Raw genomic sequence first — 17,643 nt, forward strand, 5'->3', positions numbered from 1 at the left:
AAAAAAAAAAAAACCAGTAAGGGTGCAGGATTTGGGTCTCCATATAACGGTCTCCATGTCATGGCTGTGCGCGCTTGGTCCGTTTGAAGGAATCAGGATCTGTGCAAGCAGCATGGACGAGAACTTGTTCACCCGACATGGGGTACAACACATGAGGTTACGAAGCGAAGGATTCTTACGCGAACTGGACTTCAGAGCGGAAAAACGTGATAAGCATGCGCGAGGTTTGGCCGCTACTATTTCCAAGTTTGAAAAATTGGCGGGAATTTCGTCGATCGTGTAAACCAAAAAACGTTACGAACTTTATCTGCTTTCCCAATTTTCCCGGTAAGCAGCAACATTTTAACGTCAGTAATGGAAAGCTGGTGTATTGTTTTCGTGGGGAATCATTTTTTTCCGGACAAAATTAACACAAAGAAGGTTTCTGAACGCTTTCTCCACGGTATACTGACAAGGCATTTCTGTGCGAAGACACATTTTTCCACAAGCCCTCTCATGCGTGTTAGGAACATGTGGCGAGAAGAGTAGGAAAAAAACTAGAGCGAAAAAACTAACAAGTGTTACCAGGTCGCAAAGATGTACAGCATTAATGTTGATCTTCTGATTAGTATATGTAATAGGACTACATGCTGTCCAATTTGGAAATAATTGGATGAGATAAATTCCGAGGACTGCCAAATTGGTCTCGGCCTACGGCAAGAATTTTTCTCATCCAATTATTTCCAAATTGGTTAGGCATGTAGGCCTGTTACTTATTAATTATATAGCATCCAAAAATAGACGAACAGGGCAAATATCAAGCTTCAAGCTTTCTCACTTCGCTTCGCTCAGCACGTCACAGGTCTTTGTGGTTCTTTGAGAGTTCTTGTTCTGATTATTTTCCGTCATCTCGAGTAAATCAGTAGGATCTATCTCTGGAAACCTAGCTGAAGACTCCATTTGAAAATTTGAGACGTTAAAAAGGTGGAGAAAAAAGTCGGGAAATTCCTCTATCATCAAAACATAATGAAACTTAGCGAGTTACAATCGCTCGCTGACGTTTAATGGCAGTGATAATAGCTGCAACCCGATTAGCCAATACTCGGTTCTTTTATTTGTCTTGACATTCGATTGGTTGATGGAAAGTATCCAGATTTTTCTCAAATTGGACAGTTTGTTCAAAGCTAAACTAAACGTTCGAGCTACAACTATCCAATTTATTTTAAATTTGGACAGTTGGCAAAAATTAATAAAAAATAGATCTGTTGGCAATATTGGATTTTGATGCAGCTATATAATTATTGGCAAAATGACCCGCTTAAAGCTTTGAAAACTGGAAATAATTGCCTGATGGACCACTAGGCTTGAACGCAGATTTTATGTCGCATGCCTTACCATGTTTTGGCAGTTCAAGTCCGAAATTGCCTCGCATCCATTTTGGACTGCATTGACATGAAAATACAAAAGTTATCTTTAACAAAACTATTCACACACAAATAAAAATGGACAAATCTGGATTTGCTGGTAATTCCATTTGTTTAGACTGCGCGCAGTTTCTCTTTTGCTCGAGAACGCAAAGTAGAACCCGAAACAAGTGAGCGGTCGTGAGCGTGCCAGCGTGACATGCGTTCTTCTCCATGGATTTCCGAGCAAGAGAGAGACTGCTCGCAGCCTACCATTTGGTAGAAATGGAACCCAAATTAAATATAATTGTTCACATCCTGGCAATCCAGTTAAAATTATTTGTCTTATGAAATACTTCTCAATCATGGTCATTGTTTCACTGAATGTTTGAAATTGTCAAGAAAGAAATCTTTTAAAAATATTTGACTCACTGGGATAATAGCTTCAGTTTTTTATCGAGCTATAACTCTGAATATTGAACTGAAGACATGGCACAATTCGCACTCTCATGAAATTTGACCCCGATGCATGAAAAATTTCAGTGTGCCGTAGGTTTAAAATTTCCAAATTATTACAAAGAATGTATGTGTTCCTTAATTTTTTTGATACCGAGAAATTTTACAGTTTTAGAAAGCCAAATCTCCTTTATTACATCCAGAGCGGGTGGTTGGTAGTTGGTGGTTGTAGTAGTAATAATGATAATAAAAATATACATATATTACACCCAGAGCCACAGAAAATTCCCCAACTGACTAAGTTTTGTTACAAGCTCTTTAAATGTTTGTAGCAAATTTGTACTTCAGATAATGCTTTTTCTGTTGGATGATGTTTTAATTTCGATCTAAGCGAATTATTCCACCAGGCACATGATAAGATTAGAAAAGCATACAGAGCTTCTTATTCCGTATGTGCGAGCCTTGGCTGGATCTCTCTCTTCAAGCGTTTCATTCCATAATGTAAGCAGTTTTACAGAAATTTAATGTCAGCTTTTAAATAAGATGTGACTGTTTCGTATTTTGGGTAAAAGAAAGCGGAAAAATAATATCAATCGAACTTTGAGGAAAATTTTGTCTTTTAAACTTGCTGGTGAGAGTAGTACAATGTTGCTCCAATGAATAACCGTCAACATGTTCCCATACCACCTTTTTTTATTTCAGTTTTATTCCTTCCTAATTACACAAATTAGCCCAACACCTGAACAATCCATTTAACTTTTAACAAGACCAGCCCAACCATGTTTAGTTTAATAGACACAGCGCCTTTTGTTAGTTATCCAATACTAGCCTATAGGCGCGTTCATTACTCCTACGTAGTCATTCTTTCAAAATTGCAAGCTTCTTCTGTTTACCTATGAAAAGAGAAACATCATGAAGGTGGTTAGAGTGATGATTAACTGTTGATAGGGTTTAAATCTAATCTTCTCTTTCTTTCTTTGGGTAGCTGTTATATACTAGATCATATAGAGGTCACTACAACTCGAACAAAACAGATAGTATCTATTTGTCCCTAGAAACTACTTTTTTCCCTTTTTTGGATAGCACATTCTGCAAGACTGAAATTTGTGTTGTTCTGTCGCTCGCAGACCAGGCGAGAATAAGACTACTTATAACTTAAACGTCATTATTACGCGGACGCAAGCATTTCTAACCAGTAAAACCTGATTATTTGACGGCTTGAGTTTGGGAAAAGTGATTACCTTAGTGCATCAAAGAATTTAGGTAAAACTTTCCCACTTTTGAGGGCGTGTTGAACCTGAACGCTCTCTTGTCACTGAGTTACCTGGTGTAAACAAAGTTGACGGCCTCTCCTCCAACACCACGACCCTGATCATCAGTTTTGCAGTTTGATGAAGCACCATACTTTTTAAAGTCAGCTAGCTCTCCATCTTTGGATGTGACACATCTGTTCACCCCCTATAAGCAGAATATTAAAGAGATTAATATACAGGGATGTGAATAAATCGGCCCTACTTTGGCATTAACAATTTGATATTGGTATATCTTCATCGCTTACCACCTAGCTAGACTCCGGCTCATTCCTTGTTTATTCAGACTGTACTCGATCAAGGCATATTTTACAGGAAGCTCAAACAAACTACAAAGGCGACGAATTCGGGTGCGTCGCTAAACAAAAGGTTAAATAGAGGATTTCACAGTAATGCGCATGCGCGCCCTCACTTCGCAGTGTGGAGATTCTCGCAAGGTTTATAGGTAAAATATCAATTTATGCTGTAGTTGATGTTGTCCTCGGCGTCACAAAACTTGCAAAACGGAACGAGATCAGTCTTCCCCAATACGGAACGAAGAAGATAGCAAATAATTCGCTTCTTTTTCTCCTAATTCGTGAGAGGTCCGTTCTGCAAAATACAGACCACTCAGGAAACCAATCAGAATTTCCCCTTGTCATCTTGGACAAGTTTTCTATATGACAAAATAACGTACAAACCGGAGACAAAAAAAGGAATGAAAAACATTTCTGAATTTCTCCTCACTCGAATGGCAAAAATCTTGTAGCCTTTTTGTTCTGCTGCAACTCTGCACATATTGAACACCTTCTCAATGTCTGGGTTTGCAATGTTTATGCCCCTGATCGTTGCAAACTTGATTCCAAAAACTCTTTTCGCTGGCCTCCTGTGATCATTGAAGCATCCCTCAGAATTCCACTTCACTACAACAAAGATACATAAGAGACAGTTATCATTTACAATAAACTGGTAACCTATTCCATGGATTTTCAAGTGTTCATTGGCTAGGATTTGGAAGAGGGATCACAGAAGGTTTAACAAGATTGTTCCCTTACAATTTCCAGACTGCAATACGCCTTCCCTATCAATACCATAACATTTTTTAAACTGCAGTTTGAGCCTAATATTCATGATGTATCCGTCTATAATTTACCTTGGTTCAGTTGGGCTAAGCTGCACATACTATCAATAACCTCTGAGCTGAGATTTGCATATAGTGATTTCATTTTGGAAAAAAAATGCCAGGGCACATATTTTGTTCCTCAGTTGGTAGCCCGTAATCACAGTTTCCAGTGCTCTCAAAAGTGACAAAAATAAGTTAGTTATAGAGTTGTTGAATATACACGCGACTATCACACTTGCCCTTCTTGGATACGAGATGACTATGCCAACTCGGCGCTACGCAGCTGGTTTCTTTTTTCTCACCTCGTATGCAACGCGGGCTCATGGAATAATTGTTAATGTAGAGAGCTTCGATTGGTTGCCAAGCCGAGTCTCACTTGGTTTGCTGGCAAATTAACATGGCGACTGGATTTTTGACTGAAATGTCTGTTTATTCTGAAAAATTCAATCGAGCACTTCCAACGGTTAGCTCGTTATTTTGTAGTTCTTGATATATTTATCTCTGAAAATTATTTTAAAAAAGCTATTCGCTCAAGGCCCAGTGAATTTCTGTGAATATTCCAATCAACCTCTTCCCGAAGGAATTTACACTTCACCTTCAACGAATTATTGCAAAGTACCATTTTCCAAAGATGTGTATTTAAACTCAGTCAGTGCCAAATCGTTCAGTCTATGTTACAAGTAAGTCCTTCTGATGAAGGTGCTCTTTTCCCAATGGACACTAAAAACACTTTAATTTAACAATTCACTACACGAATATATGTTAGTCACTAAGCCTTACCCTCCTGGCATCTTTCTCCTTTGAAACCCTCAACGCAATTACACGTGTAGCTTCCGGGGGGAGAATTAATGCAAGTGCCGCCATTTTCACAAGGCTTATCTTTGCATTCATCAATGTCTGAGAAAAAAAGCATCAGTTTAAATTAATGTTCTGCATGACTTTTAATAGTCAATAACGTGGGTACTAGGGGAAGATAATGCAACACCTCACTTAGCACCATTTGACATTTCTCAGGCATCACATCGACCATTGGATGGCAAAAGTTGTCAGGAAAGAAACCTGATGGAGTTCGTTGCGGTCAGTCAACGTTTCCATGCAGTTGCGTTTTGCCAGGAGAAAAAGAACCTGCAAATCGCTGCAGCAAACTCTGCTCACGTTCGCAAACGAAAAGACACACGGAGGGGCTTGGACACTTTCAATCGACAGAAATGTAAGTTCACGGATGTTTGGACATACTCTAAATTGAAACAAACTTTTGACAATAAGACACCCTCAGTATTTGTTGGTCAATTTGTAGGACTTAAACTCATCATTTGTCCATCCTCGTTCAATCTAAAACATACCTCTAAAGAGCAGCGTCGATGTCCGCAAATCTCGTTAATTTAGACTTCTCACACAAATCTCACTTGCGAAATGTAGATGTGTTGACAACTTTTCAGCTCAATATTGTGCTTTGTTTGGAAACCAGTGCATTTTGAATTTTAGAGTTATGGCAGTGCGTGACATAGAGCTACGATCGCGTTTGTCGAAAAATATACCTTTATTTTGGAGAAGTGTCTTCTTTATTTATCTTCTACAAGATCGCATTTTCTGGACTTCATCCGCGAATGATTTTTGATTTTTTTTTTTTTTTTTTTTTTTATTGCGTGAGAGTGAAAACGATCCATTGTTCACACAGACCTGAGTGTAACTTTGTGAAAGAGCGAATCATAAAGATTCCTCTTGTCTGTTTTTCCCTTTTTCAAACGTAGCTTCATTATCGGGTTAAACAGACAACGTCGCTTTTTAATGCAATAAAATTGTATGCAATTATCAATTTCGTTAAAAGAGAGAACAGTTCTGGGTGCAGGGGCGGATCCAGTATTTTTCCTAGGAGGGGGTGCACCACTAAGGAATGGTGTAACTGAGTTTTTTCGCAGAATACCAGTTATATTAGAAAGCCGCATGTCATCTTAAAGGGGGAGGGGCTACGCACCCCCTGCACCCTTTCCTAGATCCGCCCCTCGGGTGATATCTAGCCAGCTCAGTAATCCTACAAAAAAGTAATCATCAGCAGCTATCTGCAGGGCGCGTAATCACCATGAAAAACTAGCCATTTGTATTTACTTACTCGCTAGGGTTTAAATCACTCGCGAATTACGCAATCTAAAGTGAGCCATTGAGAATAAATATATTTGTTATCGGTTAGTCGTGTGTGGTCATGGTTAAATTCTTAAGCGTCTCAAAGCATTCCGTATTCAACTCTCTCTTCTCCCGTGTGTGTTCAACCTCGATATAGCGCGGGGAAGGAGGAGTTCAAGGACTGGACAAACGTTAGCATTGCCTTCCAAATCCATTGCTAAATTGGAACTGAATCCTTTGAACAAACTACCAACATTTTGTGCATGCCAACATAAATATTGTGACATTTGACAGCTTGTTCGCTGAGATCTCCCAAACAGAATCAACACACAAAAAAGTCGATTTGTGCCCGTTATTTTTACTTACCATTTTCACAGTTTGTTCCTTCATAACCAGTAGGACATTCACAAACGAAATTCCCGACTTGATCATGGCATGTACCTCCATTAGCACATGGATTTCCAGCGCACTCGTTTATGTCTGCGGATAACAAGTTTTCAGTTCATTGGTCATTTCTGCTATATTTCATTTTGTTATAAGCAAGCATTACATCCGTCCGTCCTTCCATCCGTCCTTTAGTCAGTCAGTCAGTCAGTCAGTCAGTCAGTCACTGGTCAGTCAGTCAGTCAGTCAGTCACTGGTCAGTCGGTCAGTCAGTCAGTCAGTCAGTCACTGGTCAGTCGGTCAGTCAGTCAGTCAGTCAGTCAGTCAGTCAGTCAGTCAGTAATCAAGACGTTATTTAACTAACTTTTTCATTTGTAAATCAGTTAGATGTTGTATATGTTGTTCATCAAAGGCCATAACGTTAAAGATATAAGCTGTCTTGGAAAAAAAACCGAGGAATTTTAAAAATAAAGCCCTTCAGCTAAACATCGATGAAAGAAGCTGCGAATGATGCTTCCTACTTCTCAGCCGAAAATCTTCTGAACGCCAAAACCCAGAGTCATTGATACATTGGTCCATCAGCATAGCACGAAACCTTTCAAGCAATGAAAACCGCTACCTCACTGTAGAAACCAATCACTTGTCGACAGTGAACTTCCCACGCAGTGTTTAACTGGTTTAATTTTCGTTCGTCATAAGTTAAGTTTTCGTTTAATCCAAGCAATGTTCGTTTATGCTGGTTCTTCTGGTTTTCGCCTTGGTAAATTTCGTTCTTTAGCGTTTTCTTCTCGTATTTCCTTTGTTGTATGCTGCTATGTACGTTCTTAATGTAGCATATTTCTATTATTTTTGTCCTAGAAACCACTGGCAATAAGTGGTCAAGATTTCAAGTCCTCGTGAAAAAAACTCACTTTGCATTAAACATACATTGCTGGTTCGTTTGCTACACTTGCAAGTGTCAATTCAATTTATATAATAATAATACACATAAAAAAATTACTCGATTCTGATTGGCTAAGAGCAGTGCAGTTCAAGTGTAACACCAGTGCAAAAAGTGTAACATCAGTGCAAAAAGTGTAACACCGGTGCAAATTACACATCGAAATTCTGGATTATGATTGACTGAAAGAAAATAGCAACTTTTCTAAGGAAATGATATCACGTAAAATGATGACGAAAATTTTGTGCTGAAACTTTGAAAAAAGTGGCTTCAAGAAAGATCTCTCGGCACTTCCTCCGCGCGAATTTTTTCATGTTTATATTATTAATAAGTAATCATACGGTTTTTCTCGTTCAATTTGGAGTTAATTTGCACTCGTGAGTCTGTCAAAAAACTGAAATTGCACTCGTTGAAGCGGCTCGTGCAATTTCAGCTTTTTGAAAAACTCACTCGTGCAAATTAATTCCAAATTGAACTCGAAACCGCATGATTACCTATACTAATCAAATGAATGCGCGCGCTCTGATTGCTCAATCAGCTATGGTTTATTGTGCCATTAAACTCATGGAAATTTCGCGTGTCTTCTGATTTATTATTTAAAAGCAATAGACCACAAGCTTCTATGGTTTATAGGCTGATAAACCACTTGGGATGATGGAAGAACACTCGAAGAATTCGTATTCTTCACACATCCCGCGTGGTTTATCAGCCTATAAACCATAAAAACTTGTGGTCTAATGCTTAAATAAATCAGGTATATTTGTACTTTTCCTATGAAGGTTTATAGATCACCTTCTATGTAATAACTGCTCACAATTTTAAATAAATCAGGTGTGTTTTGGACTTTTCCTTGTAAATTTATGCATCACCTTTTTTGTGATAACTACTCGCAAGTAAGTGTAAATCTGGGCCGGGTTGCTCGAAGGCTGTTGGATGCTAACCCAGGATTAATTACAAGTTAACCGAACTACTGATTTTTCTTGAATTAAAATGCTTTTCACTACGAATTCAAAACTGAAGTACAAACAATATAAACAGAAAATCTCATCGAACAGTTACTGAACTGAAATCAAATCCACACTTTGCTATGTAAATTTATGCATCACTCTTGAGAAGTATTCACAATTAAATATAAATCAAGGTATATGTAAATTTATACATCACCTTCTCAGGCGATAACTACTCATTATCATACGACCCGTACGGCCCCGCGCGCAATTTCCTTGGAAAACCATAAGAAAAAAGGTCCCGTATGAGGGCCGTACGCGTCGAAGTGATAGGGCCGGAAAAACACGTACGGCCCTACTACAAATGCCTACGGTCCTACTAGAGACCTGTACGGCAAAATCGATGCGAGTTGATATCAAAAACAATTTTGTTTCTGCAAAATTTTGTTCTCTTCAAAATGAGTGATGAAAGTGAACATTCTGAGAGCGAATTTTACTATCCAGACAAACTGTCCGATAAAGAACTACTTCAGTCGCCAACTCACTCCGCCGAAAGCAAAGAAAGAAAGTCAACACTCCTCACAAATGAAGAAGTTTACAACTTTCTCAGGACCTCTCAGAAGCCAGCAACAAGCAAACAGCTGCAGGCGGTCAAGAAAACAACTTTTCCAGATGAACTGTCCGATAGTTAATCTTTGGAATAAGCAAACAGTCTTGAGGCGAAACTTCTTTCAGTGGAAAGCATCAAAGAATTCACCGTGGGTCAAAAGCAAGAAAACAACGTGAAAAAAACAAAGTACGATGTAAATGTTTTCTTCGAGTTTCCAGAGCTTCTGGGAGAAGTTGGTTAAACCAGAGAAATCACAAACATACCTTGTCTTGCAGTAGGATAAATTGTTCTGCAGTTTCTACATCAGTGTTGTTTGTAGAGACAAAACTGAGTACGAATACAGGTTTATCACTGTACAGCTCATTCAGATAACAAAACTCGCTTGCTCCTGATTAATAGTGTAATTTCCACTACACAACAAAGCCAGCAAAGTCAGTAAACCCAGGTACTGTTTGCGAGAGCCATCATCGGTGTCATCAATATTCATTTGTTGGTTCTCCCTTCTTCAAGAGAATTCAAGAGGTCGACAAATAGCTTGAAACGACGCAGACGAAGAAGATTTGTGAACAATTTCAGTGAAGCGTGAAGCGAAGCGGTTTTGACATTAGGCTTTTGTACATTATGCTAGCAATTTTTCGAGCATTTTGGTGAGGCAAAAGCATTAAGCATTATTCGAGCATTTTAGTGGCATTTCTCCCGAAATTAATTTTTTTCCGCGTACAGAAAATAGAATTAAAAATTATTTTTACGAGAAAATGAAGACAACTTGAAATTGAAAAAATTTCAAATGCCACCCTAATACAGCCGAGTGGAGACTCAGGGGGGTCAGCGGTAGTCAAATCAAATAAAAAGATCATTTAGAGAATTATCTGTTGGTGTATTAAAACTATTATATACATTGATTTATACTACGTATACGTTTTTTTTAAGTACCCTGAGCTGTTAATTGTGTTAAAACGTTAAAATTATTCAAATTTAAAAACCCTATGTATGAGCATTAACCGAGCGTTTTAGTGACTTTCTGGGGAGAGACCGAGCATTTTAGTGGGAAAAATGGAGCATTAAGATGGAGCATTTTAGTGGGGAAATAAAAGCATAATGTACAAAAGCCTATTTGACATATTTCTGACAGCTTTATGTCAACTTTCCGTTGGCTTTTTGGCAGGTTGGCCAATCCCATTTGCATGAATTGTAATTGTGGACTTACATTGAAAACCAAAAATGAGAAAATGAGTCGTGTTTTTCGATAAATTGTGAGTTTCTTGTTCAACGCGAAGAAATAAATGACAAGCTTTTATATTGTAGAATCTTTTTTGTAGTTGCTCCGCGCGCGGCCGTTTGATGTTATGTAATCGCGTCCTATTTAGGTTCAAACAAAATTTTCAAAATTTTCAACACTGGGTGGTCATGTGATAAAATGGTTATTGACTGAGTAAGGTCGGGCCGGACGAGAAATTATTTGGCTCTCAGTCAGGACAAACGGACCTCGAGCCAAATATTTTCCCGTCCGGCCCTCCGACTCAGTCAATAAGTACATACAACTGAATATAAATCAGTTGTATTTAGCGCTTTCTTGTGTAAATGTATGCATCACCTTCTTCACAGTGGTCTCCAGAGTAACCGTCCTTGCACTTGCATGAATATCCCGCTTGTTGGTTCAAGCATGTTCCTCCATTTTTGCAAGGAGTCGATTCGCATTCATTGACGTCTGAAATTAACAATTGAGAACGATTTGACGTTGTTAACTCAGGGAAAAAAGATAATACAACCGCATTTATCAAATAACATTTTTTATCCTTACGTTATTGTGTTTTGTAGATCCTATTAACAAAGGGGAAGATCCTTGTCAGTGTTTCTTCACTCAGTGTGTTCAGTAATCTTGTCATTATTTCGCTTCTGTCAACTAGGTTTTTCATGTCATTCATTTAAGTCATTAGGCGCATGAAAACCAAATTAACTTTTGTAGCTCGAGTTCTAGAGGTGAAACATTTTCCATGCTCAGGATATTACTTAATTAATGGTTGAACCCGGCGAGTTGCACAAGACCTTCATCGCAGTTTTTCCCCTTCCATCCTGTAGGACATGGCTGACAGTTGTAGCCATCCTCGGTCGTCTTGCAAGTAGCTCCGTTCCTACACGGGGCTGATGCACATTCATCAACTTAAGAAAAAAGAAAACAGTTTAAATAAAAACGAATACAAACGTGTGTTAACGAAGAACTTAACAGTCCAGTTTGAGACATAACAAACACATGCTCTAAGATTCTCTAAATCCATTACAAAAGCACTTTAAAAAACACAGTAAAAGAAGGCTTCAACTACTGTAGAGTAAATAGCTCACCACAATTAGCCCATTTTCCACTATAGACGGCAGTTAACGAACACCATTCTCTGTGATGAGCGACCTTGGTACAGGAATGGTAAGTCACACCTCCATACACAAAAGGAAAAGCACAACATTGGCCTTGAGGATTATCTGTCTTTGTTCCAGCTGGACATGGAGCCTCTGTGCAAAGAGTAGTGGATCCGATGAAAGTGTTCATCTTGTTTTACTGTTAAAGGAGAAGGTCACTCCAAAAAACGTAGATTTTTGGTCAACGCTAATAAAAACATTGCACTAAGTTTAGCCACTCACCGAAGTTTCACCCTCTAACGTGCAGGCCTGAGGTTTTCCTTATGAAATTCGTGTCCAGAGAAGCCCAAAATTCGAAAAATCGTTCGTGACGTCATTCCGTCCGAGAGATTTTGTTCAAATGGCTTTCGAAGAGCCTTTTAACTACCACTCTGGGTTATGGCTGCTCTTGAGTCATTATTTTGAGCCAAACATGCTCCAAACTCCGAAATGATACCATTGAAGATAGCGAAGTGGATAATCGCTTGGGAAAAAAATAGATTTTGCTGACCTTGTGAAGGATGCCAAGTCAGTTGCCGGTTTTTCTCCTTCCGGCCAATTTCGAGTCGGACAGAATGACGTCACATAAACACGGCCTGGCTGCCAAGACAATTTCAAAATGGCGGCCTCCGAAGTCGCTTCTTTCGAGACGAATTTCTTCAGGATAGCAGGCACTTCAGCGGCTGAAACTTCGGTGAGAGGAAAAGCTGAACGTTTACTTGCTATAGGTGAAGACAAAAAAGTAGGCTTTTTGGAGTGACCCTCTCCTTTAAGAGGATAAGAATGAGGAGTGAAAGATGGCACCACCGCCATTTTGAATTTGGAAAACGTACTTGTCTCGCAGTTGTTTCCTTCAAACCCAGCAGGACACTTGCAAGAGTATGTGTCATCTCCAATTACTGTGCAGGTTCCTCCATTCTGGCAAGGGTTGTTTGTGCATGAATTCACTGTAACAAAGGAAATAAACAATAATTTTTATATATTTTGCCAATGCAATAATCTGTGATGTGTTGCATCTAATTTTAAGCAATTTTGTGATAGAAACATTCAAATACTAGCTGAACTAGTTGAACTTAGTTAAAAATAAATAAATATATTTGTATAGCGCCAAATCCACTAATTGTCCTTGGCGCTTTACAATAAAGATTATCAGAAAGCTAAAAGAAAGGGAGAAAAGGAAAAAAAAAATAAGAAGAATAAACTTAGTTAAAATTTTAAGATATTTAAACATATTTATCATCTAAAAATTATAAGAGTTAAAAAGTTTGTTTGAAAAGATATGTTTAAAATGTCTTTTAAAACTGCCAGTTGAAGAACTAGACCTTAGTTCGAGTGGAATCGAGGTCCATAGTGTTGGTGCCGCCACATTTCTCTCGCCATAAGTCTGAAGTCTCGCTTTCGGGGTCGCAAGAAGGTGTTCAGAAGACGATCTTAGTGTCCGTTGAGAGGTGTGATAATTAAGTAAGTCACTGATGTAGCAAGACGGTGCCTAATTGAGAGCTTTGTAGACCAGTAAAAGAATTTTAGAAACTATACGGTAACAGACAGGTAGCCAGTGAAGGTTTTTTAGGATAGGGGTCATACGATCAAATTTCCTGGTACGTGTGACAATTCTAGCTGCTGTATTTTGAACGGATTGTAATCTTGAAAGTTGAAAGTATTTAAAGGTGATAGATGAATAGGAAAGTCCTTTATCATGCCTCTCCACATCGTAAAGTAAAGAGACCTCTAGCTGTTATGAAACAGATGCATGCAGCAACTTTGAATTTGGAGAAAAAAAATCAGTTTTACAACCGGCCATGTGAAAGTATGGAAGACAGGTTTAGTATCATGTCGTTTTCCTTACCGCAGTTAGCCCATTTTCCACTATATTCGGGAGTTAACGAACACCATTCTCTGTGATGAGCGACCTTGGTACAGGATTGGTAAGTCACACCTCCATACTTAAAAGGAAAAGCACAACAGTAGCCTTGAGGATTATCTGTCTTTGTTCCAGCTGGACATGGAACCTCTGTGGAAAAAGTAGTGGATCTGATTGAAGAGCTTATCTACTTTTACTTAAAGAGAATAAGAGTTAGGAGTGAAATACGGCACCATCGCCATTTTGAATTTGGAAATCTTACTTGTCTCGCAGTTGTTTCCTTCAAACCCATCAGGACACTCGCAAAAGTAACTGTCATCTCCAGTTACTGTACAGGTTCCTCCATTCTTGCAAGGGGTGTCTGCGCAAGAATTCACTGTAACAAAGGAAATGAACAATGATGTTTTACATATATTTTTAATGCAGTAATCTATAATCTGTGGCATTTAGTTTTACGCAACTGTGTCTTAGAAAAACTTAAATTCCTGTTGAACTAGTTGAACATATTTGAAGTTGATAGACGAATACGACAGTCCTTTATCCTTCCTCTCCATATCATGAAGTAAAGAAAACTCTAGCTGTATGAAACAGATGCATGCAGCAACTTTGAATCTGGAGACAAATCAGTTTTACTACCGGCCATGTGAAAGTTATAGAAGACTGGTCTAGTATCGTGTGGGTTTTCCTTACCGCAGTTAGCCATTTTCCACTATATTCGGGAGTTAACGAACACCATTCTCTGTGATGAGCGACCTTGGTACAGGATTGGTAAGTCACACCTCCATACTTAAAAGGAAAAGCACAACAGTAGCCTTGAGGATTATCTGTCTTTGTTCCAGCTGGACATGGAACCTCTGTGGAAAAAGTAGTGGATCTGATTGAAGAGCTTATCTACTTTTACTTAAAGAGAATAAGAGTTAGGAGTGAAATACGGCACCACCGCCATTTTGAATTCGGAAATCTTACTTGTCTCGCAGTTGTTTCCTTCAAACCCATCAGGACACTCGCAAAAGTAATTGCCATCTCCAGTTACTGTGCAGGTTCCTCCATTCTTGCAAGGGGTGTCTGTGCACGAATTCACTGTAACAAAGGAAATGAACAATGAAAATGATTATATATTTTTCCAGTGCAGTGATCTATAATCTGTAGCAGCTTATTTTAGGAAACTGTGTCTTAGAAAAACTCAAATACTTGTTGAACTAGTTGAACATATTTGAAGTTGGTAGATGAATACGATAATTCTTTATCATGCCTCTCTAGCTATATCATCCCCTCTATCATCCCCTCTCTGGCAGTATGAAACAGATGCTTACAGCAACTTTGAATTAGTATCAAGTGGCATTTCCTTACCGCGGTTGGCCCATTTTCCAATATAGACGGTAGTTAACGAACACCATTCTCTGTTATGAGCGACCTTGGTACAGGAATGGTAAGTCACATCTCCATACACAAAAGGAAAAGCACAGCATTGGCCTTGAGGATTATCTGTCTTTGTTCCAGGTGGGCAATAACTAATGACTTTGGAAAGAAACAACGTTTGAGATTATGATCTTGTAATTTCGATCTTTTAAATGAAGATGGGGCCCTCGTGAAAAGACATTAGGGAGCTTACGAATCGACGACTTTCGCACGACGGCGCCGTTAGATTGCGTGACATGCTCACTGCGCATGCCTTTCTGAGTACTTGCCAGCTTCGCGCCAAAGTCGACGACGTTGGTGAGAGCGATTTGCCGGCGTCTTGGAAACAGGAGGACGTGAGGTTAGTTTTCAAAGTTTTCTCTCGATACTTCGGGTATTTTTGCCAGATTATTTAAGTATCACATTAGGGGCATGTACTTGACGGTTGATTTTAATTTTTTTTGCCTGTTTTCGTTCAAGAAACGACCTTCTACAGTGCCATGGCGAACGCTATGAGTTCAACCAACACTGAAAGCGGTCAAAGCACGACACGGTATGAATGAAAAGTAAATTGCTGTATGAAAAATCTTTCATTTTAATCACGCTTCACTGAAATATAAGACACTTTCTAGTGCACAGTGAATTTGTAAGGACTGAAAAGTTGCTTTTTAGCATTCGTGTCGACAGTTAGAAACAAGGACTAGATAGCTCAACCACAGAGCTTGGCGATTTTTCCTCTGTTGTTTTGAGTGGTCTTATAGCCAGCCTAATCTTTTAGCACACAAATTTTTCTCGACTTACAGCTGCGCTTTCTTTTCTGCCACGCTGGCACATTTTGTTGGTCTGTCTTGTATATTTTTTTTCGCGCATAAACGTCGTCGTCTTTACCGCGAATCGTAAATTCAAATTTCTACAGCACGACGACGCGGGACTATAAGGTGACCCAACGGCGCCGTCGTGCGAAAGTCGTCGATTCGTAAGCTCCCTATTCACTCGACAAAAGACATTTATTCGCTATTATGTGCATGGGACCTGTAATGCTTTAGCACATAACAAACTTTTACTTTTACGGAAACGTTTACTCTAACTTTGTACAGTTTGTAGTTCGCAATTCATGTCAAACCAATGCCTCTTTTGGTATTTATTTTCACTACTTTTTAAGGAATGTAGTTTCTACATGTTTAATCCATTGGAATATTCTTGTCAAGCCGGCCTACTTTAAAAACATAGAAACTTCGAGTTGTGTCGCTCTCGATTGTGTCGACCCAACAAATGAAATAATTAGAAGCATCTTGTTTTCAAATTAAAGGTGTCAAATTCCAAGTTGCCATTTTTATCATATCTTACCAGAAACCACTGTTACGCTCCAAATGACCAGCGTGTAGATGCCATTACTTGATACCATGGTGACGGGTTTTTTTTTTTTCAGCTGAACATGTGAAGAAAGAACTGTTTTAAAAGCTAAGATAGATGCAAACCTTTTACCAGTATTGTTTTTATAACGTTCTCAGTCTAGGCTACCGTGTTTGATTATCATTTTAATCATAAACATTTACGAAAGAAGCATTGAAAAATGTCTAGTGGTAGGGAGGTATATGAGTGTGGCACCTGATACCAGCTGTGACACGCCTTTTCAATTTTAGCTCTTTTTCTTTCGTTTTAGTTGAGTTAAGTTAAAGCTTACCTATGCCAGCAAAGATGACAGCCTTGTTTCTACAGTCTAACCTCCGCCGAGGCTGGATTAAGAGTGTTTTTAAAATTTCATAACACCAATGAAATAACCAGACTGACAACTGTAGCATCATCTGTTTGACTTAAAATTCAAAGACATGTTTTCTGCTATATTTCCGTTTCCACAGTGTCAGAGACCACTCTAGGTTTGTAGAAAAAGGTATGACCGTCGTAGAAACCATATTACTAACCTCAACTAATTTCTTAAAACAAGGTTGTATGAACATAATTCATTATGCATCATTTAGTCGTTAGCACGAGATCGAACAATATAAAACTGAAGTTCCTTCAGTTGCCTTCTTATGCAAACTATTCAATTAATAATTGAATCTGTCATTTCCCGCTGATTTTATTTCACATATTTAGTGTGTTGTGTACCACAGAACTGATTATAGACGGTTAAATTTCTAGTCTGCGCTACCGCTTATAATCCCCCTGTCCAACCACTATACAGGTCTGTCTTGATAGCTTTCTTGCAAATAGCTTTGCAAGTTTTTTAGCTCTCGAATAAGCGCATTTTTTCCGCGCTTTTTATTTATTCTTTGGAAAGATGGGAAAAGTGGTCTGTTGGTAGGTTAGTAGCTGTGTTTAATATCAATGTAACGTCAGCCAATACATACTAACCACCAAGAAGATTACAATTCTTGTCCAAACGTGCTCTACTTTTCGAATTCCCCGACACAATTTTCAAGGCCATCACTTGTTGAGTTTTATCCAACCCTTGTTCTGTGTTTCGCAAAAGTACGACTCAAATAATAGGCTTTTATAAATCTGCCCCCCCCCCCCCTCCCCCGCCCTGTTTTTTTTTTGTTTTTTTTTTTTTTCTTGACTGGACAAAGGTTATTTTCTTTCACTTTTTGACTTTCTAAGTTTTTTAAAATCATGAACAGGTTTTGGCACTTCCTAAAATTAATTAAGCTCCCATATGGTAACTTGGCTAAAATCTTCAGTTTAAAAAAAGAGAAAACGTGGAGTATTGAAGAACCAAAGAGAAAGATGAGCAAATACGG

The 17,643-nt window shown here is 38.7% G+C and overlaps 1 pseudogene across 1 annotated transcript; it reads right to left on the reverse strand.

Moving 5' to 3' along the window:
• Positions 1 to 1,136: 1,136 nt before the first annotated feature.
• LOC145486699 (uncharacterized) lies at positions 1,137 to 16,629 on the reverse strand (annotated as a pseudogene). The gene is made up of 14 exons (XR_014049327.1): positions 16,250 to 16,629; positions 14,855 to 15,022; positions 14,471 to 14,584; positions 14,195 to 14,358; positions 13,767 to 13,880; positions 13,490 to 13,654; positions 12,477 to 12,590; positions 11,593 to 11,757; positions 11,299 to 11,412; positions 10,847 to 10,960; positions 6,738 to 6,851; positions 5,031 to 5,147; positions 3,875 to 4,050; positions 1,137 to 3,296 (listed from the first exon to the last, which is right to left on the reverse strand). The product of XR_014049327.1 is annotated as an uncharacterized LOC145486699 (transcript).
• Between the last annotated feature and the right edge of the window lie 1,014 nt (positions 16,630 to 17,643).

This window comes from Orbicella franksi, chromosome 5 (assembly GCF_964199315.1).
Source record: "Orbicella franksi chromosome 5, jaOrbFran1.1, whole genome shotgun sequence".
NCBI lineage: Eukaryota > Metazoa > Cnidaria > Anthozoa > Scleractinia > Merulinidae > Orbicella > Orbicella franksi.